At 45.7% G+C, this 13,136-nt stretch overlaps 2 protein-coding genes and 1 long non-coding RNA gene across 3 annotated transcripts in view; 2 read left to right on the top strand and 1 right to left on the bottom strand.

The window, feature by feature from the left end:
• The window catches only part of LOC309333119, a 60,137-nt gene that overhangs the window by 14,642 nt on the left and 32,359 nt on the right, over positions 1 to 13,136 (top strand). The window lies entirely within an intron of this gene.
• Positions 1 to 13,136, top strand: part of LOC309332907 (vomeronasal type-2 receptor 26-like) — a 46,640-nt gene that overhangs the window by 18,887 nt on the left and 14,617 nt on the right. The window lies entirely within an intron of this gene.
• LOC309333074 (vomeronasal type-2 receptor 26-like) overlaps positions 1 to 13,136 on the bottom strand; it is a 55,215-nt gene that overhangs the window by 29,100 nt on the left and 12,979 nt on the right. The gene's annotated exons all lie outside the window — the stretch shown is intronic.

Genomic DNA, 13,136 nt, shown 5'->3' with positions numbered 1-13,136 from the left:
ATGAGGCCAGTTGTTTGTGTGTGAAAAAAGGAATAATTCCTTTTCACATTTTAGAGACCTGACTCCACGAAAAGGAAGGCTCCTGATTCATATTATTTTATTGATCATTTCCATTAAAGCACATCTTTTCTGCTCTTCAGCCACCAAACATCACCGAGAGGATCTTAAAATTCCATTTGTAAAACTGTAGCATTCCTTAAGAACAGTTTCTGAATTTTCCAAATGTAAGAATATTGAATGAAATAGCCTTGGAAATTGCCTGACTTTCATGCCATCCTGCAGGTGGGGAAATTCAGTGGATCCTTTTGACTCCTGACCAGATTGATTGGCATCCTTGCATTCTACTAGAAGCAACACAGAATCAAAGGTAGGAGAGTGTTTCACTAAGGAAGACCAAGGGAACATTGAAATAGGAGAGGTTTGTGTGGAAACTTTTACTGGACTCCCCAGCTCCCATCCGCCCCAGCCAGCAAGACCAATGGTTAGGGCAGGGTAGTCCTGCAACACCAGCCCTTGGCTCCCCAGCCCTGAGAAAGGGGCTCTTTCCTTGATAAATGGGAACCATTACAAGGACTGGAGGACCGCGAAACTGTGAAGTACATACACTTCACTCCTGGCGAAGGGTGTCTGAGAAAAGTTGTATGGAGTTTCCTTATAAAAGTGTTTTGGAGATATGATCCCAGTGATGAGAAAGTGTCCAGGCCGGTAGTAATTGCGAGGATCCGTTTCATCCCTGACCAGATTCAAGGGGCATTTCGCCTTGTGGTTCCCGCAGACTCCAAAGGGCATCATGAGCAGCAGAAGCAGCAACAGAAGGAGCAGGGATCTCATTCTGGCTCTGCCTCCTCCTCCTCCTCTTACCTGCCAAGGAGGCAAAGCAGAAGAACCGAAAGACTCTTTCAAGGCCAGACTGGGTGGGGTTTCCCAATCTGGGTGGTTTTCAACTCTACCTTCAGAGCTAGGAGCACAAGGCAGGCACACCCCTCTGTCACCAGCTCTGCATCTTCACTCAGTCTGTCTCCAACACAGGAAATATTCTCTGCACCAACTTTTTCTTTCCCAGACACAGCGCAATTAAGATTGTCATGCTACTTTCTGAGGCTGATGTAACCTCCAGAAATATCTCCTGAGCACTTAGAAAATGAGATGACTATAATTTTGATTATTCCAAGTGGAATAAGTTTCATCACACTGACTTTCTGGAGTCTTGAATGGCTTAAGCAGCAGGTGCAGAGCTGGAGAAAAACATGACAGAGAAAAGTCAGAAGGTGTTTTGGGGAACTGGAAGTTTGGCCTGAACTTTGCTCACAAGGATCAAAGAAGGAGCTGGATCTGACCATGGACTCTCCTTCCTTGGAGGTTTTTAAGCAGAGTTTGGATGGCTATCTGTTAGGGATGCTTTAGAGAGCCAGTGTGGTGTAGTGGTTAAGAGTGGTGGACTCGTAATCTGGTGAACCGGGTTCGCTTCCCCACTCCTCCACCTGCAGCTGCTGGGTGACCTTGGGCCAGTCACCCTTCTCTGAAGTCTCTCAGCCTCACTCACCTCACAGAGTGTTTGTGGTGGGGAAGGAAGGAAAAGGAGATTGTGAGCCCCTTTGAGACTCCTTAGGGTAGTGATAAAGCAGGATATGAAATCCAAACTCTTCTTCTTCTTCTAGTTGGCCACTTTGGGTGGATTTGATTCCTGCCAATCCCTTCTGGTTCTGCCCCTGAAGGGAAGTAGCATGTTGGTGGTTTTGAAGCCACTTCAAGTGAATTTCCACCCCATCTTTGAAAGGCTTCTCCAACAGAGGGAGGCTCTCTGGGGTTGGATGAGGGGAGAAGGTTTGCTCTGAGCCTTAGGCTCTCCCTTCCCCTTCGACATGTTCTGCGGAAGGAGAGCTTCTTGCTCCTCAACTTTGAGCAGAAGCTTCTCTACTCATAAACAAATTGTGTGTGCAGAAGCCAGGCTAGCATTCTTGCAGCTTTGTTATTCTTTATCAATACAGTGCATGTATGTATGTATGTATGTATGTGTGTATATATATATATATGTCAGGGGCTCAGGAGCAGAGGCACAGGGGAAAGAGGAAATGGAGAGCGAAGGGGAAGAATCGGAGGGCAGCGTAGGGGAATATGACAGTGTCCCGAGAGATTCCATGAGCCTCTCCAGCGAATCAGAAGATTCCCAGAAGGGGGCGCCGATGGCCAGGGCAAGGGGGGTCCCAGGGGGGACGCACCAGAAGCAAGGGGCCAGCGGGGACTCCCAAAGCAGCAGCGAGAGATCAGGGCCAGCTCCCCCACCAGAGCCTAGTGGGGGGGAAGAGTCCCATGTATCAGGGCCAGTGTCTCCTCCAGGGGGGAGAGAAGATGAGTCAGGGCTGACCACGCCTCTGTTGGAGAGTGAGGGAACGGAAGTGAGGTCAGGCCCAGCTAGCCCCCCCGAAGGGGGAAGCAGTGACAGGAGCAGTGTAACGGTCAGGAGGAAGGTTGCTGGCTGGGCGCGGGCACCAAGTTCAAATGTACAGGCGCGCGGGACAGCAGAAGGCCCGGATTGGGAACCAGGTCCTAAAGCCCGCCGGAGGCAGGGGGAAGACTCAGGGGAGTCAGCGTCAGAAGAGTCCAGAAAGGACAAGACCCCAGCGGACAGGCGGACCCAGAGGAGGAAAGAGCAGAGGAAGAGGTGGAGCAGGGCTAGAGTCTTAAACTGGTGCCTGGGGGGAGGAGATTCAGACGGAGCTTCAGCGGTCTAGAGTTCAAGACGTAGAGCTGCGCGCCGCGGCTTTGAAATCGAAACTGAACTTCAATAAAGACTTTTGTATATAACAAGAACTGGCGTTGGTCCTTTGTGAGCTGGGACCTAGGGCAGCTCTGACAATATATAATCTATTTCCTAAAATCCATGCACCACTTGATTAGTGAAATAACTCTTGCTTATCTCCCTTTGCTAAGCAAGGTTTGGAGCATGTGGCCCCACACCAGATGGTGGTGCTGGTTCCAGTCCTACTTTGATGGTCATTCCCAGACGGTGTTACTTGGGGAATGCTTTTCAGCACTGGGAACCTTGAATGTGGGGTTCCGCAGGGCTCAGTCCTATCCTCCACATTGTTTAACATCTACATGAAATCGCTGGGTGGGGTTATCTGGAGGTTTGGAGTATGTTGTCAGAATTATGCTGATGACACTCAGCTCTATTTCTCCTTCACATCTGCAGGTGATGCAGTGGAAGTGCTGGACCAGTGTTTTGCCTCGGCAATGGACTGGATGAGAGCCAACCAACTGAAGCTCAATCCAGATAAGACTGGGGCACTGTTAGTGGGAGGTTCCCTAGATCAGATGGCTGGGAGGTCGCCTGCTCTTGGTGGGGTTACGCTTCCTCTGAAGGAGCAAGCTCATAGGGTCCTCCAGGACCCTTTGCTGTTGCGCGAGGCTCAGGTGGCCTCAGTGGCCCTGAATGCCTTCCATCAGCTTCGGCTGGTGGCCCAGCTACACCCCTATCTGGACAGGGATAGCCTGACTACTGTTGTCTATGCTCTGGCAATCTCAAGGCTAGATTACTGCAATGCGTTATACGTAGGGCTGCCTCTGAAGACTGTTCGGAAACTTCAGCTAGTGCACAATACGCTGATCCTGGTCTGACTGCGCTGGCTACCAATTCATTTCTGGGCCCGATTCAAAGTGCTGGTTTTGACCTATAAAGCCTTAAATGGCTCAGGACCGGAAAAACTTAACATCAATTGAAAAAGAAAGGTTTCAGAATGAGACTGGTCTGACTGTGGTTAAGAAAGTGAAATATTTGGGGATTAATATGACAGCAAAAAATGTGAACTTAAAATAAGATAATTATGAAAAATGTTGGACAGAAGTGAAAAAAGATTTAGAAATATGGTCAAATTTGAAGCTTTCCTTGTTGGGTCGAATTGAAGTTATAAAGATGAATGTATTGCCTAGAATGTTGTTTTTGTTTCAAACATTGCAGATTGTGGACAAGATGGACTGTTTCAAGAAGTGGCAGAAAGATATTTCTAGATTTGTCTGGCAGGGCAAGAAGCCCAGAATAAAATTTAAGATTTTAACTGATGCTAAAGGAAGAGGGGGATTTGCCCTGCCAGACCTTAAACTTTACTAAGAATCAGCAGCATTTTGCTGGCTGAAAGACTGGCTGCTTCTTGAGAACACAGACATTTTGGACCTAGAAGGATTTAATAATGCTTTTGGCTGGCATGCATATTTGTGGTACATAAAGCATTTAAAAACCACATTGTCAGGAAAGCATTGTTTAATGTTTGGATAAGATACAAAGACTTATTGGAAAACAAAACTCCAAGGTGGTTGTCACCAATGGAAGCGAAAGCTTTTAAAAGACTCAATATGGAGTCCAAATGGCCAAAATATTGGGAAATTTTGGAACAAGAGGGAGACAAATTGAAATTGCAGAGTTTTGAGAAATTAAAAAACAAAGTGCGAGACTGGCTTCATTATTGTCAGATAATGGAGGCTTATAAATTGGACAAGAAAATTGGATTCCAGGTGGAAAAATCTAAATTAGAAACAGAATTGTTAGAACCCAAAACTAAGATTTTGTCAAAGATGTACAACTTGCTGCTGAAATGGAATACCCAGGATGAAACGGTGAAGTCTGTTATGATTAAATGGGCACAGGATGTTGGACACAACATTATGTTTGCTGACTGGGAACAGTTATGGACCACCGGTTTGAAATTTACGGCATGTAATGCCTTAAGAGAGAATATTATGAAAATGATTTACAGGTGGTACATGACCCCAGTCAAGCTTGCAAAAATTTATCACTTGCCTGATAATAAATGTTGGAAATGTAAAGAGACTGAAGGTACATTCCTTCACCTTTGGTGGACGTGCCCAAGGATTAAGGCTTTCTGGGAGATGATTTATAATGAAATGAAAAAGGTATTTAAGTATACCTTCCTGAAGAAACCAGAGGCCTTTCTCCTGGGCATGGTCAGCCAATTGGTGTTAAAGAAGGACAGGACTTTATTTTTGTATGCAACAACAGCAGCAAGAATACTCATCGCAAAATATTGGAAGACACAAGATCTACCCACTCTGGAAGAATGGCAGATGAAGATGATCGACTATATGGGACTGGCAGAAATGACCGGCAGAATCCGAGACCAGGGAAAAGAGTCGGCGGAAGAAGACTGGAAGAAGTTTAAAGACTATTTGCAGAAATATTGTAAAATTAAGAAATGTTAGAATGATGTTGGACAGTAATTAAGTGGTTTTCAGCTGTAATGCTTAAGAGATAGAAAATAAGGTTCTGAAATAAGTAAAAGACCTAATGGTGAGGATTTGCTGATCAAACAATTTGAACTGGAATATAAGAAAGGGTGGTATGAGGAGGTCTGGAAAGTAAGTTAAAAGAAAATAAGTAAATGGAATTTATATGTTGTTGTTTTTTAAATTGTTTTTATTTCTGTATTTCTGTATTTTTGTTTTTTCTTTTCTTTTTGCTTTAATGTATTAATTTTGAAAACTTTAATAAATATCTTATAAAAATAAATAAATAAATAAATGGCTCAGGACCGCAATACCTCAAGGACCGCCTCTTTCCATATGATCCTACCCAGACCCTGAGATCATCTTCTGAGGCCCTTCTTCGTGTGCCTCCTCCTCGAGAGGTGCGGAGGGTGGAAACATGAGAACGGGGCCTTCTCTGCAGCCGCTCCCCCCCATCTGTGGAATGCTCTCCCCAGGGAAGTTCATCTGGCGCCTTCATTATACACCTTTAGGCACCAGGCAAAAACATTCATTTTGGGTTGATTTGATTGACATCCTTTGCCCTTTTAAAATGTGGTTCTTTTTTGGGGTGTTATTGGGTTGTTGTTTTTATTTTGATTATATATCTTCTGGTTTTATATATTAATTTTGTTCTGTGACCCGCCCTGAGACCTCCGCGTATAGGGCAGTATATAGATTCAACAAACAAACAAACAAACAAACAAACAAACAAACAAACAAACAAACAAGTCAGCTTTCTCAGGACCTTGATTTATTAAATTTATATAGCACCTTTCATTGGAATTCTACAGGTTGAATTGCTATAAGACTGAGAGTCTAGTAAGCTTTCCACTTGTATGGAGTGATGAAAGTTTAGGTAGGATGTAATCTTGGGTAATTAATGTAAATGCTTTATCAGTGACTCATAAAGCATTTATATCAATGGAGGATGTAGGAGAAGTCCCGGTTCTTCGCTTTGACTATGGGAGTTTTCTTGTATTTAATGAAGATTCCCAACATGATGCCTGCTGTTAAGGACAAGAAGAGGGCAATGGAAGCTAAAATGATTCCCAAATGTTCTTCATAACCCCAGAAGGTGGTAATCTTGGGGACACATTGATCTCTGTCCTGGTTTGGGTATTCGGTGCAATGTTCTGCATCTGGAGATGAGTTTCTTCAGCATCTCTTACATCCAGAACCAGCTGTGTACAACTATATTTTGAAAATCTATGCTGCTGTGGGGGAGATCATGAGATGATAATGTGTAACAGGGAAAGAGGGGCAAAAATAGTTTGCTCATTGCTTTTTAAAGTTGTTTATGTGTTGTGCAGGTGTTCTCTCACTTTTGTTCACCAGAGCAACCTTGTGATTTAGGGCATAACTGAGGGGCTCTACGCTGTCGTCTTTATTGTATAATTGCTGCTGAATGCTGAAGAGACGCCTCTTTGCCTTGACCCCCGACACTTCGTTTCTTATCATTTTATCCTATATTTCTTTCATTGACGTACCAACTTCCTCCACTGAGCTTCAACTAGCGACCATGCTTCTCCCTTTCTCTTTCCATCTTCATAACAATATTGTGAGGCATGCTCAGGATGCCCCTCTTTGCACCAGAGAAATGTTGGAGGGTATGCTGTTATCCGACCCCCGAGATGCCTGAAGGCAGCCCTGTATAGGGAAGTTTTCTTAATGTTTAATGCTTTCTTCTGCTTTTATCTCTGCTGGAAGCCACCCAGAGTGGTGGGTGAGGTATAAATAATAAAGTTATGATTATGGAATCGGACGTCCCTATTTTCATTGGGGAAATGTTGGAGGGTATGTGTGGATGATTATTTACATCTCAGTCTTGGGGAAGGGTGTCTGTGTAAAGACATATAGAACTTGCTTGTGCAAATGTTTTGGAGACAAAGGTAAAGGGACCCCTGACCATTAGGTCCAGTCGTGACCGACTCTGGGGTTGCAGCGCTCATCTCGCTTTACTGGCCGAGGGAGCCGGCGTACAGCTTCCGGGTCATGTAGCCAGCATGACTAAGCCGCTTCTGGCGAACCAGAGCAGCGCACGGAAACGCCGTTTACCTTCCCACCAGAGCGGTACCTATTTATCTACTTGCACTTTGACATGCTTTCGCTTTTGAACTGCTAGGTTGGCAGGAGCAGGGTCCGAGGAACGGGAGCTCACCCCGTCGCGTGGATTCGAACCGCTGACCTTCTGATCAGCAAGTCCTAGGCTCTGTGGTTTAACCCACAGCGCCACCCGCGTCCCTGTTTTGGAGATATGATCCCACTAATAAGAAGGTCTCCAGGCTGGTAGTAATTTTGTACATCTGTTTCATCCCTGATCAGATTCAAGGGGCATCTTGCCTTCCGGTTCCCACAGAGTCCATGGGGCATCTTTAGCAGCCGAAATAGCCAGAGAAGCAGCAAAGGTTTCATTCTGGCTCCACCTCCTCGCAAGAATTGCGGAACGAATTCTTTTCGTCTAGCGAGGCACCACTGTAATTGAAATACTCATGCAAGACGAAAGCTGCAGTGGCTTTCCCAATCTGGGCAATGTGTTAAGCACATCAGCCTTTCACCTGCACCAAATCTTGGAGAAATCTGTTGGTTTCTGGCACAGGAAATATTCTCTGAACCAAAGTTCTTTTCCAGCCACTGTGCAATTAACAACATCACACTGTTGTTGCGCCTGGTGATTAGGCAATCTCCAGAAATATCTCTTGAGCTTCTGGAAGAGGAAATCACTATGATTTCGATAATTGGAAGTGGAAGAAGTCTCACCTTGATAACTTCTGGGAGCCTTGAGTGGCTCAAACAGCAGATGCGGAGTTAAATCTGGGATGGTCCCTGGAAAATAGGGGCATTTGGAGGGTCTGTACATCACGTGTGTTGTCTTGGCAAAACAGGACACCTTTTTGGACTGCTAAGCTCAGGGGAATCCCCAGAGCTGAGGGCCAAATCCATACTCGCAAGTGAAAATGAGAGCAGGAGTATCAAATGGGTCGCCCAGGAATGCTGGCTTCAGGACCAAGGCAATTTCTAAATAACGCCCAACAAATGAGATGGAAGTTGGGTCTATTAAGATAGTAAAATAGCAGCAATACACAGATCCTTTTACCCAGTAAGAATTCAATCAATCAATCAATCAATCAATCAATCTTTATTGGCATGCAGGGAGGACAGGAATATGTAAATCGACACATACAATTGGCACCTGTTCACAGGAGGAGATGCTTTGAGATAAAACTTGACAGGCCTAGTAAGGTTAGAAAGTACCACTCAAGTCTTTTGCCCATGTAGTTTCATGGCTTTTCTCAGATATTCTGCTACTTTCTCCGTATTCTCATGCCCACAGCTATTCAATAAAAAGGAAACGGTGGGAATCAGAACAATTGAATCTCTCCTTCAGCACGGGGCTCAAACATTTGATGACTGCATAAAACGGACAGTGGAGTAGGGTTGCCATATCTTTTTAGAGCAAAAAAGAAGACAGCCTGAGCTGTTGCCACCCCCCCAATAATATTTATTATTTTCAGTAAATAAGCATAATACAAGAGAATTAACAGTAACAAAAACAAACAAAAGATAACAGTATCAAAAACAAACAAAAGATAAAACGGAAAAAAGATAGAAAAAAGGGGAAAAAATAAAAATATACAATACAGCATAGTGCCACTTGATTAATTACAATTAAGTACCATCCATCTTCATAATCATAGTATTTGACTTCCTCGAGTCTCTTCGCTCTGAATTTCTTAGTAATTATCTGTAGCAGTTTCCAATATCAATATTTCTAAAAACCAAATCACAGTCATAATCATATTACATCACTTTCCTTATCGTGCATTTTCTTATTTATAAATTTAATCCCAATTTAATCCTAGGCCTAATTGATTCTTTCAATTGGTTACATATCTTTAATATTACAATATTTATTCAAATAAATAAAGGCTTCGATTATCTCACATAAAGAGGTAGAAAATAAAATCGGATGGCTTGAACAAAAATCCTTTGAATCTGCTAATAAACCCGGTAAGCTACTAGCATGGTTATTTAAAAAAGGACAAAGGGACAAAATAATAGGGGAAATTACAGATAAAGGGGGCACAATTAATGAACCAGGAAAGATTAAAGAATGTTTTGTAATTTACTATAAAGATCTACCGTATTTTGTGTCCCATAGGACGCTCCGTCCCATAGGACGCACCTACTTTTTTTGGGGGGGGGAATAAAGGGGGGAAAATTCCCTTTATTCCCCCCCCAAAAAACCAGGTCGGGGAACAGTGGGATGGCGGCGCTGCGCCTCCTCGCTGTCCCCCGAGCTTGTGGGGCTGGCCAATGTCTGTCCGGCGCACGGGGTGCTCTGCTTCAGGGCGCTACGTGCGCTGGGCAGGCTGCTATCCGCAGGGTGGGGAGCCCTGCGGGGAACTCCTGCAGGGCTCCCCACGCTGCGGATGTTTGTCCGGCGCGCGGGGCGCTCTGCTTCAGGGCACCCCGCCCACCGGGTGGCAGGCTGCGGACATCTGCGCGAAGCACGGGGCATCCTCCCAAGGGCGCCCCTTGCTCCGCGCTGCAGGCTGCCGCCCGCAAGCCCTGCGCACCGGGGGGGTTCCCCCGGGCGCGCAAGGCTTGCGGACACCTGCGCGAAGCACGGGGCGTCCTCCAAAGGGCGCCCCTTGCTCCGCGCTGCAGGCTGCCGCCCGCAAGCCTTGCGCACCCGGGGGGAGTTCCCCCGGGCACGCAAGGCTTGTGGATAGCTTCCTGGAGCCTGGAGAGCGAGAGGTGTCGGTGCGCACCGACGCCTCTCGCTCTCCAGGCTTCAGCGAAAGCCTGCATTCACCCCATAGGACGCACACACATTTCCCCTTCATTTTTGGAGGGGAAAAAGTGCGTCCTATAGGGCGAAAAATACGGTATATAAAATGGAAGAAAATGATGAGGGCAAAATGGAAGAATTCCTTACTCGTAATACTTGACCTACAATAACAGAAGAAGAATATGAGCAACTAAATGCCCCGATAACTATTACTTGTCAGGGACTCAAGAGCGGGAGCACAGGGAAGGGAGGAGATGGAGAGCGAGGGGGAGCAATCCGAGGGCAGCGTAGGAGAAGATGACAGTAGCCCGAGAGATTCCATGAGCCTCTCCAGCGAATCGGAAGATTCACAGAAGGGGGCGCCGGTGGCCAGGGCAAGGGGGGCCCCAAGGGGGACACTCCAGAAACAAGGGGCCAGCGGGGACTCCCAGAGCAGCAGTTGGAGATCAGGACCAGCTTCCCCACCAGAGCGTAGTGGGGGGGAGGAGTCCCAGGTATCGGGGCCAGCGTATTCACCACCAGGGAGAGAAGATGAGTCAGGGTTGACAACGCATACATCGGAGAGTCAGGCAACGGAGGGGAGGTCACGCCCAGCCAGCTTCCAGGAGGAAGGAAGCAGTGATAGAAGCAGTGTAATGGTCAGGAGGAGGATCACGGGGTTGGCGCGAGAGCCAAGTTCAAATGTACAGGAGCGCGGGACAGCAGAGAACGAGGATTGGGAACCAGGTCCTAAAGCCCGCAGGAGGCAGGGGGAGGAGTCAGGCGACTCAGCGTCAGAAGAGTCCAGAATGGTGAATGCCCCAGCGGGCAGGAGGACCCAGAGGAGGAGAGAGGAGAGGAAGAGGTGGAGCAGGGCTAGGATCTTAAACTGGTGTCAGAGGGGAGGAGATTCAGACGGAGCTTCGCCGGTCTAGGGTTTAGGACGTAGAGCTGCGCGCTGCGGCTTTGAAATGGAAACTGAACTTCAATAAATACTTTTGTACATAACGACAGCCTGGCGTTGGTCCTCTGTGAGCTGGGACCTAGGGGCAGCTCTGACATTACTGAATTACGGGAAGGAATTGCCAAATCCAAAATGGGAAAAGCACCTGGTCCAGATGGAATTTCATTAATGTATTAGAAGAAATTAGAAGAAATAATTTTACCCGTATTAGAAAGCATTATGAATAAGACTTCCGGTCGGCGCCATTGTTTAATGGCGGTTCTAGCCTCGAGTTCCAAGGCAGGACTGCTCCGCAAGTTCGGGTCCGACCCGCTACAGCGAGCGGGGGACCCCTAAAATTACAGGCGCGGAAGCCTGTAAACAAGGAGACTCGGCGGGCAACTTTTGCGCCCCCTGGTACTGTAAAGGAGCCTTTTTAAAGGCTCCGGAGCGGCATCGGGGTGAGCGCGGTGCTGAGAGTCGCAACCCAGCTTGTGGAGTGAAGCCGCGTCGCCATGAACGGAGAGCGCCGATTCCTTCCTGAAATAAAGAATTGACTGCAACACCCGTGAGTAAGATTGAGGGACTTAACGGGACATTAAATTTTGAAAATTGGCTGAAAACGGGGAAGGCACTAAACAAGGAAGTCTGCCCCCCCGAACTGCATGATTAGTAAAGCAACGAAAATAGCAAGCCGTATTTGAAGGAAAAATCTTTTGTAAACTGTCAAACCTGACATCGGACTTAAATATTCCCCCCAATTGGCAGGAGAAGGGGGGAAGATAAAATTGGACATTGTTCCTGCGCAGAAATAATCGCAGAAAAAAGACCTTTCACTGCCAAACTCCCCCAGATCGGGCTGCCTGAGCAAGGCACCGGGAAAGGAGAACTGTCAGTTTAAATTGGATACAAAGTAAAGTTTTGTTGGAAACTAAGTTGTTGGACTTTAACAAATCTGTTGAACTGCTGGTCAAATTGAAACATTTGTGGATTTACAGGATCGACTCTTGAACTTTTGGCTCATTGCTCTATGTTTCCCTTGCTTCTTTGTTACCCATCTCCTTTTGGACATTGAAAGCTCCCTCTAGAGGGTTTAAAGAGAAACTTTTACATTAAAAAAAAAGAAACAGTGGGATTTTCCACTTGCAAGTCTACTCTGTGAGAATGACCTTGAGGCCATGAGTGGCCCTGTGGATGAGATAGTAACTAGACATAAATCAAAACAAGCGCAAGCACAAGCACAAAAGAAAAGGAGCTCAATACCAGACATAACACCAGCTGCACAGGAAAAGACAGTAACAGCTTCTATGGAATCTATGACTCAGGCACTGGTTAAAATAAATCAATCTTTGGAAGCTCTGACAAAGCAATCCATAGAACTGACAAAGCAGTCCACAGAAAATTCTAAAAAATTGACAGAATTGACAGCAAGATTGGACTTGAACACGGCAAGCGTGTCATCTAATACAGATTCTATAAATAAATTAATTCAAGAAAGTTCTGAAACACGAAGGATTGCTGAGAGTGCAAAAAATACTGCAGAGGAAACAAGGGGAAGATTTGAGCCGATTGAAAAAAAGGTAAATGAACATGCTGCAACCCTCTCTTTATGGGAATTACAGAGAAAGGAGAAGAATTTAAAACTTAGACTGGTTCCTGAAAGTGAGGGCGACAACCTTGTGGGATTCCTTAAAAACAACTTTGCAGAATTTTGGCATGAGGAATGGGGAGAAGGAGAAGGAGTAGAGATTGAAATAACAACAGCCTTTCGGCTAGGCAGGAGGCAGACAAAGAAACCAAGGGATTGCTTAATCACATTGGGATCCAAGGAACAGAGAGATAAAATATTGAATCTACACTATCAAAAAGCCTTGGTGATCCAGAATTCTCAGGTACAGATTTTCAAAGATATTCCTAAATATATTTTGGAGGTGAGAACCCTCTTTAAAGAATTGGTTGACCTGCTGAAGAAAAACGCCATCCCTTTTAGATGGGAATTTCCACAGGGCCTGTCCTTTAACTTCAAAGGAAAGAAGATCAAAATAAGAACAACCCAAGATAAAGAACAATTTTTGGGGAGACACCGGGAAGACTTGCAGAAAGGAACTGTAGACGAGGAAGAACCAACTGATATTGCTAATTTGTCATTTGGACTTTTGTTAC

The sequence above is a fragment of the Podarcis erhardii genome (assembly GCF_964252035.2).
Source record: "Podarcis erhardii genome assembly, chromosome: 18".
In the NCBI taxonomy this organism is placed as follows: Eukaryota; Metazoa; Chordata; class Lepidosauria; order Squamata; family Lacertidae; genus Podarcis; species Podarcis erhardii.
This window is presented reverse-complemented; position numbering and strand designations above follow the sequence as displayed.